Source organism: Camelus bactrianus, chromosome 5 (genome assembly GCF_048773025.1).
Source record: "Camelus bactrianus isolate YW-2024 breed Bactrian camel chromosome 5, ASM4877302v1, whole genome shotgun sequence".
Taxonomy (NCBI): domain Eukaryota; kingdom Metazoa; phylum Chordata; class Mammalia; order Artiodactyla; family Camelidae; genus Camelus; species Camelus bactrianus.
In genome coordinates, this window is record NC_133543.1 from 27,683,725 (window position 1) to 27,698,889 (window position 15,165).

The following is a 15,165-nucleotide window of genomic DNA, read 5'->3' on the forward strand; positions in this document are numbered from 1 at the left end:
AAACAGGGAAAACAAGGAGCATGGAGGACAGGGTGATGAAAACAAGTCCCTTCCAGGGTTCTCCAGGACTGGCAGAAAGTCTGCGTGTGAAATCTTGACCCCATTCTACCACTACCCAATAAGAGGGAGAGTTGGGGAGGCAAGGAGAGCAGTCTCTGTTAATTTTCTTTAACAGAGTGCAGAACCAGAAACTTCTCCCCGTCCTTTTCCCTGCCCCTGGGAAGAAGCAGGGGGAATGTACACAGCTTCTTCTTCTTTTTTTTTTTTTTAATTGAAGTATAGTCAGTTTACAATGTTGTATCAATTTTTGGTGTACAGCATAATGTTTCAGTTATACATATACATACATAGATTCCTTTTCATATTTTTTCATTATAGGTTGCTACAAGATATTTAATATAGTTCTCATTTACAGAGCTGTAAGGCATTACTTTCTCGGTTCATGGAATGGCGCTTATATTTGGGAGAATTCTCATAAGGACTCTTCATACTGACAGACCCATCTGTTTAATGTTATATCAGCCTTTTGCTTCCTTAAACAGATGGGCAAGCTTTGGGATTGTATATCCTTTAAAGAATAGGAAAAACTCCAGTAACGAACAAGACACGTTTCTAGGTTGCCTACAGCCCTCTATAATTAAAATGCCCTTTCTTACTTCTGTGGATATGATCTTGTGATTTATAAAGAGAAATGCATATTTGGTCTTCATCCTGCTTCTGGCACAAAGCTCCTAAAACTCTTGAATCTATCTTTTGTGATGTTAATGAGGTGGCTTTTGGAAGGCACCTAAAGATGGGGGCTGGTTGCCAGGGGAACAAACCACTTGATTAGAGGATTGGAATTTTTAGTCCCACCCTCCCTCCTGCCCTCTGGGGAGGGGAGAGGGGCTGGAGGTTGAATCAGTCACCAGTGGCCAGTGATTTAATCAATCATGCCTAGGTAATAAAGCCTCCATACAAACCCAAAGGGAGAGGATTTGGAGAACTTCCAGGTTTGTGAACACATGGAAATTTGGGGAGAGTGATCCTCTCCAAGAGAGTGTGGAAACTGCATACCTTGCCCTGTGCCTCTCTCCCATCCGGCTGTTCCTGAGTTATATTCTTATGTAACGAACTGGTAATCTAGCAGCTAAAGTATTTGTCTAGCAAATTAATAGAACCCAAGGTAGAGATCACTGGAACCTTTCATCTACAGCCAGTCGTTCAGAAGCACAGGTGATAACCTGGACTTGTGACTGGTCTCTGAGATGGGGATTAGGCAGCCATGTAGGACTGGCCCTTCACCTGGGGGATTTAATGCTGTCTCCGGGGAGATGGTGTCAGAATTGAGTTGAATTGTAGGATACCCTGTTGGTGTCTGAGAATTGCTTGGTGGCCTGGAAAAAAAACACCCACACATTGGAATTGGGGACCAGAATTGTAGTGAACTATTGGTAAAGGCTCCTTAAATATTTCTCAGGCTGTGTCATGCCAGAAAAACACAAAGAGCCCTGGTGGACTTGGTTGTTCTGTCATTCACACTCTATCTGGTGGTATTCAGGTTCGGCTAAAATGTAACTTTTTTTTAATGCTTGGATCAGGTGTGTGTGCCTGGGGACATTCGTAATTCTATGGATGTGTGTTGGGTGAGGGTGGGGATAGAGCAGGTGTAGCCTGGGCTTTCAACAGAGAGCTGCATTAGCTGTGACATATCCTTTCAATTGGAGGCATTTCTGCCTAAGATGGGCAGAGGCTTCGGCATACGAGCCGAGCGCCTCGCCCTCTCTCAATATGACTTGGCCTCCTGATGTTCTGCCCTCCCCTCCATCTGTCAGGATGGCCCTGGTTCACTCCCCAGCCACTTGGCTCTTTCTTTCTCGACATAGGTGCTAAGCAGCAGTGAACTTACAGAAACAGCTCACAGAACCCTACCTATCACATCCTTTCTGATTCTCTGCAGCAGGCACTATGGTGGGAGTTCTTCACCTCTTAAATTTTTTTCCTTTGCTGTCATGGGCTCAGACTTTGGTTCATTAACTCAGACAACTTTCTCTGGGTTTCCTCCTCCCTCTTTCTCAGGTTTTTTTTTTTTTTTTTTTTTTTTTTTGTCTGCTTGGCAAATTGCTACTTGCTCACTGAGAATTATTTCTCCAAGTTGTACCTTTCCAACTCTCATCTCCAAGCTCCTGAAAAGGCTAATGAGCACTGGTGCTTGGATTGTAACACTAGACATTTGCCACGCGCTAATGCAAAATGCATGGCATGTGTCCAATCTCAGAAAGCAAAGGGTTGCAGTGTGACAGGAAAAAAGGAAATGCTTTCTTTATTCTGTGTGACATGATTACCTAGAGATTTGCTTTTAAAGACACAGTTAAACCTTAGGAAAAGCCAGCTGTCATTAGGATGAACTTGGAACAGAATTGAGTCATGAGCATGTGGTAGATGTCTTGGAAATCACGTGGAACTTCATCATGATCAAGGGGAAATTTTAAAATTAGGTTTACATATAATAGACATTGTCAGCTTAATTGCTTGGCAGGGAGAAAATCTGTGCTGTTACCCAATTTATAGGTTTTAATTTGTCTTTTGTGAAAGGCACACATTTCAGATCCTAGGGGAGAAGATGGTGACGGGCACGTGAGCTGCCCCACGCCTCTTACTTGGTAACATTTCACAGTGAGCCTGTGTCAGAATATTTCTACATGCCCCTAATCCTCTCACGCTTCTCCATCCTGCTCTCTGATTCTGTCAGGCTGATCTGCATGGGCCGCATCAGTGGATACCTGCCACCCATGTGATTTTCTGTTGGGTTTCTCCAATTGCGAAGCCTCGAGAGGAGGTTGCAGAGGGAAGAGAGGTCATAGTACGTCTTTCCCTGGCTCTTTCCCTCAGGGTCACCTTGAGATGGTTGTGACCCCTGAACTCTCACAGTGGCTCACTTTGTCATTCTTTCTCCCTCCAGAAACTGGCCTCCCCTAGTCCCTACAGATCCAGGGGGTGATAATGACTCCGCTGCTGTGAAGGTACCATGTAGGCATCGTTCTTGCAGTTTCCCTATACCTTCGGTTTTGTAAACAGTCTCTTTGTAAATCTATCCTCTGTAATTATCCTATTCTTAGTGTGCCATCTGTTTCCTGTTAGGGCCCTGACTGACACGTATGTTGCTCAAAAAGATGGCTCTTACAAAGAAAGAAGTTTTATTCACTGGAAATGTTGGTTAGCTTAGTTTTAGAGTGTATGATCTATATGTAACAAACCACGGCATTGGAAGGCAGGCGAATGAAGTGGTTAAGAACACAAACTTGAGATGGCCTGGCTGCTTGTGACTTCCAGAGTGTTGTTGTGAAGGTTCAGTTAGGTAATATATGTAAGTGCCCAGCATCCAAATACAAGCTATTGTTATTATTATGATTACTCTAATTACTGTGTTTCAAAAGATGGAACTTTCCATTTTATTGGGGGTTGCTGCACGTAAATAAAAATGTATCAAGAATAAGCATCAATAGGGAGCATTGATTCAGAATTTACTGTATGCCAGCACAATGTTAGTACGTAGTCTAGATATTCAGCAATAGTCCATACAGCCTTCTGCTCTTACGAAGCTAAGTTGAATTTGATAAATAACAGACAAAATGAAAAGACATGAAAGGAGTTAGAATTTGATGAGGGAAGGGGAAAGCAGAACCACTAGGATTTCTCTCTCTCTCTCTCTCTCTATTTAATCTGTCTGTCTACCTACCTACCTACCTATCCATCTGTCATCTCTGTCTCTTTCACTCCGTCTGTCTATCTACCTATCTTCTATATCTGGCTTTGACCTTGTGGAACCGTAGGGACTGCCTGACAGTCACGGGGAGCAGTTTCTTCTGTGTCAGGATCCTGAAGCCTAAGGGCAGGCAGTCAGGAAGGGACGATGGATGAGAAGTGAGGGAATCAAGATCATCAGCATGAACTATTGGTGGTCATTTTGGAGAAGGAAAAAAAAATGCTGTGAAAAGAGCCTATTAAATGGAAACAAAATATGGAGGTTAAAAACACTTAGATGCCTCTATGTGGGTTGACCTGTGTCTACAACACATGGCATTAAATGACAAAAGTGAGGCACAGAATATGCATTATTCCAGGAAGTACTTACTGTTAGTTGACTTGTTTAATACTCACAACACTCTGTAAAGTGGGCATGATTATTAGGCACATTTTAGAAATGAGGAAACTGGACTCTACCTTGAGTGAGATACCTAAGTAGTAAACGGTAGGACTGGAGTGTTTATCCAGGCAGGCTGGTTCCAGAATTCACGTTTTTCATGCTGTTTGTTACCTTTTTAGGCAAGTATATTTATAGAGATATAGACTATTTCTGAAACTTTATATATGAAAACAGTAACAGATTTTTGCTTCTAGATAGAGAAGGACTAAGGGCTGGGGGCCAAAGGTGGGAGGGGTACTTACTTGTCTCCATAATAGTCTTCTGTATTGCTGATTTATTTTTGTGATTTTCATTATGATGTATATATACCTTTTCCAGTAACAATGTAAAGATAATTAAAAAGAAAGACACATTATAAAAAAAAAGGCTAAGAAGGAAAATTCCACTTTTACTTATGCTGACGTTCTTTCTCACATCTTCCCTTTGCCCACGCCTCTTCAATCTTGACTAAGTGTTTACTGATCTATGACTTCCCTTTATACCTGCAGCCCTGACAGACTCCTTCTTGTCTTCCGCTGGACACTTCAGGTCATAATAGAACCATTTGTTTGCACGTGCCCCCTTGTACATTATCAACTCCTTGAGAATGGGGACCATGTCTTATTCATCTTGGGCTTTTAGTGCTACGTCTGACCCCTATCAGGCACTTGATAAGTTCTTAATGAGAGGACCAAGACAGAAAAAGAACACACGCTGAAAAGAATGCCTGTGGCCTGAGAACAGCCGGCTCTTTCTAGGAGTGTGTTACGAGAGGGGGGCACTGGGCATCTATATTTTCTTCCACAGCTGGAGGTGGGATGATGGGGTGAATCTTAATTCACTGAATGTTAAGCAATAACGTTCGTACAGCACATGCTGCTCAGTTTCCTTAGAAAGGAGGCAGGAATCATTAGTGTTCTGGGCAGAGTGTCGCACATGAAGCTGAGAGTGGAATCGCCTTCTCCCCGTGGTCTCCCTGCCTTGCTCTGTTCCTTGTCCCCCAGTCGGCACAGAATGTGGACAAAACATCCTGGTCAAGGGCTTGGTTGCTTGACCCAGTTAGAAATCCATGGGGTTCTTGCTAGGGTGGTTGTAGTGGCAGAGCTTCCTCATGCTAACTTCCATCAGAGTGAGTCCTCAAGTGTTAAAAAAACAAGATCTAAAGTAGCTTTTTTTAATGATTCCAGTGGAGCCCAGGTAAACAGGGTTAAAAAAGAAATAAAAGAAATGCTTTTTTTTTAGAAATGATGATGGAGCTGTTCACTTTAAGGATAGAATTTTTGTTTTCAGAATTTTTTTTTCCATAATCAATATTATGGAATATCAATTCAGGAGTTCTCCCAGCTTGGCTGCTCATATAATCAGCTGAGAGGCTTTTAAGCCACACTCACGGACCTGGGCCCCACACACAGATGCAAATTCGTCTGGTCAGGGCTGGGGCTGTGGCAAGCTAAGGGGATGCTGATGTGCAGCCACCACAGGGAAAAATGATAAACCCACAGATTTTCAGGTCACACCAGTGGGAACATTCACTTTATATATAATGATGAAGGGCCTATGATGAAGATGGCTCAGTTCAAGGTGCAAGGGGACAAGCAAAACAGGTATTTCTCTTTTTATGGAGTTTGTGTTTCAGAGGCACAAGACGAGGTTAAGGACCAAAAGAAGAGTCAAGCAGGGAAGGAATTCGGAAGACAATGGGTGGTTATGAGGTTTGTCACAGGGAGACTGTCACACTAAGATGACACTTGAACAAAGACCGAAGGCAGTGAGTGATCAGATCTTGTGACCCTCTGGAGAAAGCATTCCATTTGGCAGGAGACGTGCTTGGAATGTTTGAGAAATCCCAAGAGGGCCGTGGTAGGGCAGGATGTGAAATGAGAGCACAATGGCAGATGAGATCCAAAGATCAGCAACTCCAAACTGAGAATAAAGGTCTTCTTTCTGGGTGTGCTTCCCCTAAATCTTAGGATGACAGCTCCCATCTCTCCCCATGATATGTGACTTGTGAAGGTAACATGAGAAGAACTAGTTGGAGCGGGGTTTGTGAATGATGTTGAAATATGTTTTAGGTGTGCATCCTTTTGTGATGGTGACCTCCTGGGAGCCGGGCTTGACCCGCTGCCCCACCTATTCCTGTGATGCCTACGTGCATGGTGAAATCAAGACTCACACCGTTTGGCCTCCATTACATCCCCAGTGTGAACCCGGGTCTCTCCTACATTTGGGCAAAAGGGTGAGGAATGGCACTAGTTACTTATAAAATCATGATTCAATATTCAAGTTGAAATTTCCCCCATTTTTGCAGCCAGCTTTGTTCTCATTCGTCTGATGTCCCCTAGATTTCTGATGTCAGTTTCATGTTTGATGCTATCCTTTGTTTTTACTCAGAAAATAAAGCAGCAACAAAATTAAACATTTTTAGTAAAGTTCTTATTCCCCATGACTTTTCCCACATTCACCAGTCTCAAATAGATCTATCAAAACTTGGTTACATAGAGAATTGAAATGCATCATTTTGTCCATTGGGTAGTATTTCTGTTCTGTCTTTTTAAAATCCTCTACTTGTGTGAGCCATGCCAACATTATGCATTGTTAGGTTATAAATCCTTTCTAACCAGAGAGTAAGACCACGCTTGTCTAAATCTCTCTGTAGCAGCGCTGGTTAGTGATCATAGCTATCAAAAAGTTATCTCTTTGGGTACAGAAAACCACATCATTTTTATCAGCTCAGCAGACCACAGAGCCATACGCAAATCACTCTGAGCCCCAAGGCCAGCCTGACTATTGGTTAATGCAAATAAGCATAGAAAACGTTTCTGCTCTGCCTCAGTGACCACAGGCTCATTTGAATCAGAGTTATGTATTATGGCATTGCCGGGCAGACCCCTTCAAGCAAGGCAGGATCTGCATGCAGTTATCGAATGTTCAAATTGGTTTCTCTTCAAAGAGAGGCAGGTTTGGGTTTGTTGATCAAATCAATTAAAGTGGTTTCCCCCAGCTCACTCTCAGAGTGGGAAATTGCCTCCCCAACGCGCTGGAGGCTTATGAGGAGCCTTGTAAGGTTCTTTCTTATAAGAAAGAACCAAAGAGCTTAGATATGCACATGTGGAAATCAACCTGGGGTCTATTTGTGTGAAGAACAGCTACTTGTATTTCTCCCTCTCAGTTTCTCTCTAATTTTCAATCACTTTGTTGAAGTTTAATTTACACGTTAGAAGATGCACACACTGTAAGAGAACAGTTGGATGACTTCTGACAAATGAATACACCCATGTTACTGACACTCTATGCAAGATACACAGGTTTCCCATCATTCTAAGAGGTCTCTTTTACACTCCTTTGTAGGCAGTTCCCATATTCTCATTGCTCAGAGCTGATCTGATTACTGTTAGCTTAGCTTAGCTGCCTACTCTACATCTTTATAAAATTAAGTCATATGATACGTACTCTCGTGTCAAGCTTTATTTACTCTATATAATGCTTTGGAGATACCCATCCTTGCTCTTGTGTGTATCAGTAGGTTATTCCTTTTTATTTTTTGGTTAGTTTTGTTTTGCCATTCACTGGCTGATAGGCATTTGGATTGTTCCTAATTTGGGGCTATTATGAGTAAAGCTGCTATGAATATTCATGTACAAGCCTTTGTGTGAACATGCATTTTCCTTTCTCTTGAGTAAATTCCTAGGAGTAAGATTGCTGGGTCATGTGACAAATGTATGTTTTAATTTTCTAAGAAAATTTCAAAATTAGTTAAACAAGGAGGTTTAGACTGAGGTGGCTCTAATGCTTTGGTAGCCCATTTGGCAAACCCAAATCTAAGCCTGTAAACGCCTTAAGGGTATAAAATAAAAATGCCAAGGATGATCAGCTACAAACAGGGAGGCTTTAAGCTCTAGCCAGTCTTTGCTTCTGCCTTTTCTCTATGGAAATCTCTCCCTGTCCCTGGAGCATGCCTGACTACTTCTCGTTTGGTGCCACCTGATTTGAATCAATTTTGGCTCAGATAAACTCTTATTTATTTTTACTAATTTTTAATGGGGTACTGGGGATTAAACCCAGGATCTCGCACATACTAAGCATGCCGTCTACCACTGAACTGTACCCACTGTCCCCTACTGTTGGGATTTTTAATATGCCTCACTTAATCTTTTAACTCCAATTTCCAAAGGGATTACCATTTCGCATGCTTACCAGAAACACTTGAGAATTCTAGTTATTCCACATCTGCCCCAGCACTTGGCATCGTCAATCTTTTTAAATTTTATCCGTTTCAGTATGTGTGGAGCTTTGTCCCTTTGTTTTTTGAGTTTGCATTATCTCCAATGACTAATGATTTTGAGCACCTTTTAATAAGTTTATTGGCCATTTGATTATTTTTGGTGCACTATCTGTTCAAGGCTTTTGCTCATTTTTTAATGGGCTGTTTAGTTTTCATTACTGAATTCTAAGAAGTTTTTAAAAATATATTTTAGTTATAAGTTCCTTGTCGTACATATGTATTGAGAATGTTTTATCCCAATATGTGGTTTATCTTTTGAAGAGTAAAAGTTTTACATTTTGATGAAGTTTATCAGTGTGTTTAGTTTTTTTCTGAGAAGTATTGTCCAATACTTTTTCTGCATCAATTGAATAACTGACTTTTTCTACTCTGTTGTTAATGTAGAGAATCCCAACGTTTGATTTTTGAATGTTAAAACAACATTGCATCTTGGGATAAAACCCACTTGATTATTGTGAATTATCCTCTTACTATATTGCTGGATTTGATTACTTTATATTTTGTTTAAGGATTTTTGCATCATAGGTGTTGCTGGTCTATAATTTTTTCTTATAATATGCTTTTCACGTTTTGGTATCAGGGTTAGTCTTATGAAATGAATTGGGAAGTATTCCTTCCCCCTCTTCTTTATTATGGAGTTAGTATATGATTGGCATTATTTATTCTCTAAACATTTGGCACAATTTATCACTGAAGTCATCTGGACCTTGAGGGTCTTTTGTATGTGGGAAGATTTTAGTATGATTTCTTTAACAGAAATCTGAGTTTTTCCTTTTTGTGTCAGTTTCACAAAGTGTGTTTTATGACAAATTTACCCATTGTGTATAAATTTCACATTTATTGGCATAAAGTTTCTTTTCATAGTCTCATTGTTTTTTTTTTTAATACTTGTATAATATATATAGCACTGTATCATCTTTTATTCCTTGTGTAGGTAATTTGTGCTTTCTTTTTTTTATCTTGTTCTGTCTAGCTAGCTTTTGTCAATTTTTAAATTAAAAGTCAAATTTTTGTCTTTTTATTTTCTGTTATTTGTCTTTTTTCTGTTATTATCAATTTCTGCTCTTCCATTTATTTCTTTTTTTCTTCTTTTTCTCAGGTTATTCTTTTGCTGGCTTCTTAAGGTGGACATTTTATACCGTTAATTCTAGCTCTTTCTGTGTTTCTTCATTTAAAGCTATAGCATTTACTCTTAGGACTGTTTTAGCTACATCCCATACATTTTGTCTTTTGTGTTTTCATTAGCTTCAGTTAGGGATAATTCTAAAGTCACTTCTGGTGTCTTCTTTGATCCATGGACTATTTAAAAGATTAGTTATTTTCTATACACTTGTTATTTTTTATATATCTTAATGTTATTGATTTAAATTTAATTTCATTGTAGTAGGAGAGTATCCTTTAGATAATCTCAAACCTTTGGATTTTATAGAGGGTTATGATATATGTGTTTAATATATACATATACAGTATATGATATGTATATATAGTGAATGTTCCATGTAATTTGAAAAAAATGGTTATTTATTTTTGTTTGTGTGTAGTTTTCTATAAATGTAAATTGTGTCAGTTTGATTTAAATATTCTTGCTAATTCATACTAGTTGTGTGTATATGTGTACTTGTTCTGCCAAGTATTGAAAGAGAGAGATGAGAATGTTCCTTTATTGCTGTCAGTTTTCACTTCATGTATTTTGAAGCTTTGCTATTAGATGTATATACATTTAAGGTTGTTTGTCTAGACCTTTTGTCCTTTTGAAGTGACCCACTTCTTGGCTTCAGGTCTAATTTGTCTGGTATTACTATAGCTTCACAGGTATTCTTACAGTTAGAGTCTGTGTAGTATATTTTGTCCATCATTTTATTTGTCTTTCTTTCCCTCCTTTTCCCTTTCCTCCCCCTACTCCTTTTCCTTTCCTTTCCTTTCCCTCCAGAATTATGTCAATGTCTGTAAGTCATTAGTAAAATTTTTCATGTATCTGAATGTGTCATATGTCTTCATTTTTGAATGATATTTTTCTTGTATTTAGAATTCTGATTTGATAATTTCCTCTTTTGGTTCAAAGATGTTGTTTCATTGATTTCTGATCTCCCTTGTTTATGATGAGAAATGATCTCTCAGTTTTAACATTTATCCTCTGTTTTAATGCATCTTTTATTTGATTTTTTAATGATTTTTTCTTTATTTTGGTTTTAAGCCATTTGAATATGATATTCTTAGGTGTAGCGTTCTTTGTAGTTATTCTATTTGGTCTTTACTAGCCTTCTTGGATCTTTGACTTAATGTTTGTGGTTAATTTTGGAAAGTTTTTAGACATACTTTGCCTAATGTTTTTTCTGGGTCATTTCCCTCTTCTTTCTTCCTGGGATGTCAACAGTGTATATTTGACTACTTAATACTATTATATTACAATAATTTAAAAAAATTTTTTTCTTTCTAACTGTGGTTTAGTTTGAGTGATTTTTAATGTTCTGTCTTCATGTTGATTGATCCTTTCTTCTGTTGTGTTCAATATGCTCTTAAACATAATCTAGTGAATATTTTATTTCGGATACGTATTTCTTAGTTTCAGGATTTCTGTTTTGGTTTTTTTTTTTAATAGTTTTAAAATATCTCCTGAAATTTCATGTTTCTTTGCTCATTATATTTATAATATTATATAGAGTCTTAGACAAATTTATCAGGAATTTTTATGTTCTTATTTTGTGATTCCAGCATCTGAGCCATCTATTTTTATTAACTGATTTTTCTCTCAATTATAGGTCACCATCACATTTTTCTACCTCTTTATATATCTTGTAATTTTTTTTCTTGAAATCTGGGATTACATACCAAAAAAAGTAGAGGCTGAAGTGGACTGTGATCTTGTGAGACAGGAAGTCCTTTAGACTTTGAAGCTGTGAGGTGGTGAGAGTACAAAAGCATGAGCCCTTCCACACCCTTCCTGCAAATAGATTTCAATTAAAAAAAAATCAGAGTATTGAGGCTTATTTAGACCCAGCAGAATGGCCCCTAAAGTTTCTATTGGAGGGCATAATTTTTCTGTGCACAGTCACCTATAGCATTGTCTGCTGAAGAAGGAACTTGTCTCAAGGGAAGAAAGAGTTTATTTTAAAAGGCATAGATAGTAGTCATCTAATAGGGAACACAGTAACAGAACAGAAAAGGCACTAGAATGGTTTTCTAGGCAAACCCTAGGATGTGAAACCCGAGGGATGGGATGGGGAGTGATTAGATAGGAGTGATTAAAAGTATGTCCAGTATAACGGAATCTTACAATAAAACCAGAGCACAAGGGAGTTGATTCTGTTGTTTATAGAGTGTATTGAAACTGTGAGCCAAGGGCATTTATCCATTCTGCAGAGCAATTATTGCAGCATAATAAAGAAAGATGAGTTATTAAGTATTTTGGGGAACCACAAAAGAAGATATAGTTGATGTTATGTAGCATATAATGTATTTTACTACAGCTGATCAGCATGCATGCGAGACACCTGGTGAGCACCTCCCTCTGAGTTTGATTTTTCAAACAAATTGCCTGTTTGTCCATGTACATAAAATAGAAGAACTGTGTGCTATTGTTACTGTACTTCTGGTGAGAGGTGAACCAGAGATTTTTGGTTTGGAAAATATCACTATGAATTTATTGTATTCCCTGGCTGCTCTGACCTGGGAAAAGAAGGCTTATAAACCCTGGAGAGAAGGAACTAGATTGTCTTCTGACCACACAGACAAAACAGCTCTTTGTAATTTGCTTATTGTTTTTGACTACAAAACTCTTAGAGCAAATAATCAGAACTGTCTAGAGGCATCTCTTATTTGATGCAGGAAAAAAAATTACATTGTGGTTCTTGGAGAGGAGGTCAGGAAAGGAATGGGCAATGGCAGTAGTAGAGAGCCAAAGTAAGGTGTCCAAAGCCAGTGCACAAAATTAACTATCTTGAAGTGAGGAAGCAAATGGAAAATAAACAACTTGGGAATATAAGAAACAGGCCATGAGGGCCTAGGAAACATTGGGCAAAGAAATTCCATCATTTATTTGTTCTTACACTGGCCTTAAACTTTAATTGTAAATTTCTGGGACAGGCTGTTTATCCTTGGGCCACAGAATGTGTCTGATGATGTGTCAATCATTATCCTCTGGGGACGTGGCAAAGTTAAGGGATTGACAACTGCAGATGAGTTACTTCTTTGTCCTGTATCATATAATAAAGGAATCTTCTTCTTTGCCTGCTGGTGGGGTGTTTGAAGCAGAGCTGAGAAGGGTAGCAGGAATTGATTCCCCTTTGATGACATATATTAGCTTTTCTGTCATTTCCTCTGAGGTGAATACAAAAGAATTACAAATAAATTCAAGCAGACGTTTGCCTAAGTCTTTTAGTGATACATCTAATTTGTAATGAGACAGAGGTGACGGAAACCCATGTGTTGTGAGTATATATGTAGTTTTCTTATCCCATTTGCACCGTGCAGGAGCACAAGGCTTCCTGGCTCTGACTACGATTTCCCCCATAGCCATTGCATAGAGTAGAGGAGTAGGGTCCTTATAATCACCTTTTCTCCAACCGTCTTTTTCTAATCCCTGACCTCCAGACCATAGTTGATAGAACAGAGATCTCCTTTTATTAACTTGACACCAAATGGCATGATCAATTGGGTTTCTTCCCCTGATAGGAAAGATAAGTCTGGGAAGGAAGTTCATTCCTTCTGTACCTGCCAGTTTCTTCCCATGGCCTATAATCTCCTTTAGTGCCACCTTATCCTTCACTGTATTTCTCTGGGGCCCTGCCTTACCAAACTCTTGTCAATTGAGTTATATTTGCTTATAATTTAGGCCATTCCTCGAGTAGCTGAGGATGACCTTGCGCAAAAGACACGCTCTTTGAGTTGTTTTTCTGTTACCAGTGAGAACAAATTTGAGCTTATCCTTCCATACTTTCTTGTGTAGGGACCAAGGTGTGTATTTATGGGAAAATTTACCCAAGATTTAGAGAGCAATTTTTGGTTTTGTTAGAATGGGTCTGGGTCCTTTGCAAGATGAATTCATGAACTACCTTTAATAGGGATTTATTCAACCTGCTAGTCTAATACCTTTTGCGCTGAGCTTGGATCCCTTAGACCAGTCTGTCAGGATGCCCCTTGTAGACTCATACAGCCTTTATTTAAAGCAGTATTGAGTATTTAAAAAGCCTTCTGTATTCTGAGTATCTGAGTAAGTGAACGCTTAACCCATTTTAGCAGGAAAGGTTCAAGTTCACGAGTGAAGCTCAATACATTCGAGATGAAGTCAACCACAGAGCCCACGTTGAGGCTGGAAATAGGGCTAGTGTTAAAACGAGAGGTGGAGCTGAAAGAATATTGAGGTTTTTTGTTTTTACTTACAACGTAACAGAAAAGACACAGAGAAATAACCAGTGTGATCATCTGCTGAGAGGATGGACTACTTTATAATTATCTCAGAAAGAAAATCATGTGCCATTTTCTTTGGACTCATTATATGAGAAAACCTGCCACCTCAGCTAGAAATTTCCTAAGGGTCTACAAGTCCCCTTTCATTGCCAATCAAAATCTCTTATAGAAATTTAACATAACATATTCAAGAGGTTAAATCAGCACCACGAAGCCACACTGCCTGGGTTCAAATCCCTGCTCTGTCACTTAGAAGCGGGGTGACCCAGTTTTGTGACTTCTCTATAATTCATTTTCCTCACCTAGAAAATGGGATTCTTGAGGGTTGTTATAAAAACGTAAATTAATGGACACTTATCAATGACTTATAATAGCCCCTGGCATGTATTGGGAGCTTCATCAGTTTATGTTCTTTCCACTTTAATTTTTTCCAGGTGAAAGGACTCAATGTTTCATTCCCAATGTCTTATATAATATCACCTGAAGTAAACACTACCATCTATTAAAAGGTCAAACCTTGAGGAGTCTAGGGGAATGTCTTCCTAATTCTTAGACCCTGCCTGCCTTCCCTTGGTGGTAGTCCTGTTACACTGAGCATATGCCACCTGCCTGACAGACAAGAGCTGACAGCACCTTCTCCAGAGCCCAGCACCAGGGCTTTGTTGGCGGTCACACAAGCAGCTCTTGAATCAAATTAAATAGGGAAAAAGGGAAAGAGTTATAATCTGAAAATAAGCAAGAAGGGTGAGACATTTGTCTCAGAAGGGCAGAGAAAAAGGTCAAATACACACACACACACACACACACACACACACACACACTCAACACTAGGCTAACAGTCTATAAGCCACATTGTTTTTTCTCTTGAGAATAATTTCCCAAATAAATCGCGCATTTCCAGCGTGTTCTTGTTTTGCAGAGAATGTTTATATACAGAGAAATCTGTACTCTGGCATTTGCTATATTTGCCCAAAGTCTTATTCTGCTAGGTAAATACAGAGGATATTTGTGTGGCATTCCTGTGTTACAAATCCATTCTGGCCAGTGGGTCATAATTTCCTCCCTTCCATTTGCTCCGTGATTCCCTTGTGTCATAGGAAGGCAGTCTTTGAAATGTATCACCTTGATGGTGCACTCCATCACCCTGCAGCAAAACTTTTCACCCACAAGCTAGAAACTTAATTCATATGTTCTTTCCAATCGTTTTAAACTTTCAGAAAAAATCAAATATTGTTTTGCACGGCCCTGGTGATGCTCATGAACTTATTACCTCTCTCAAAGGCCATTTCTCTTGGCAGCTGCTTCACTCTGA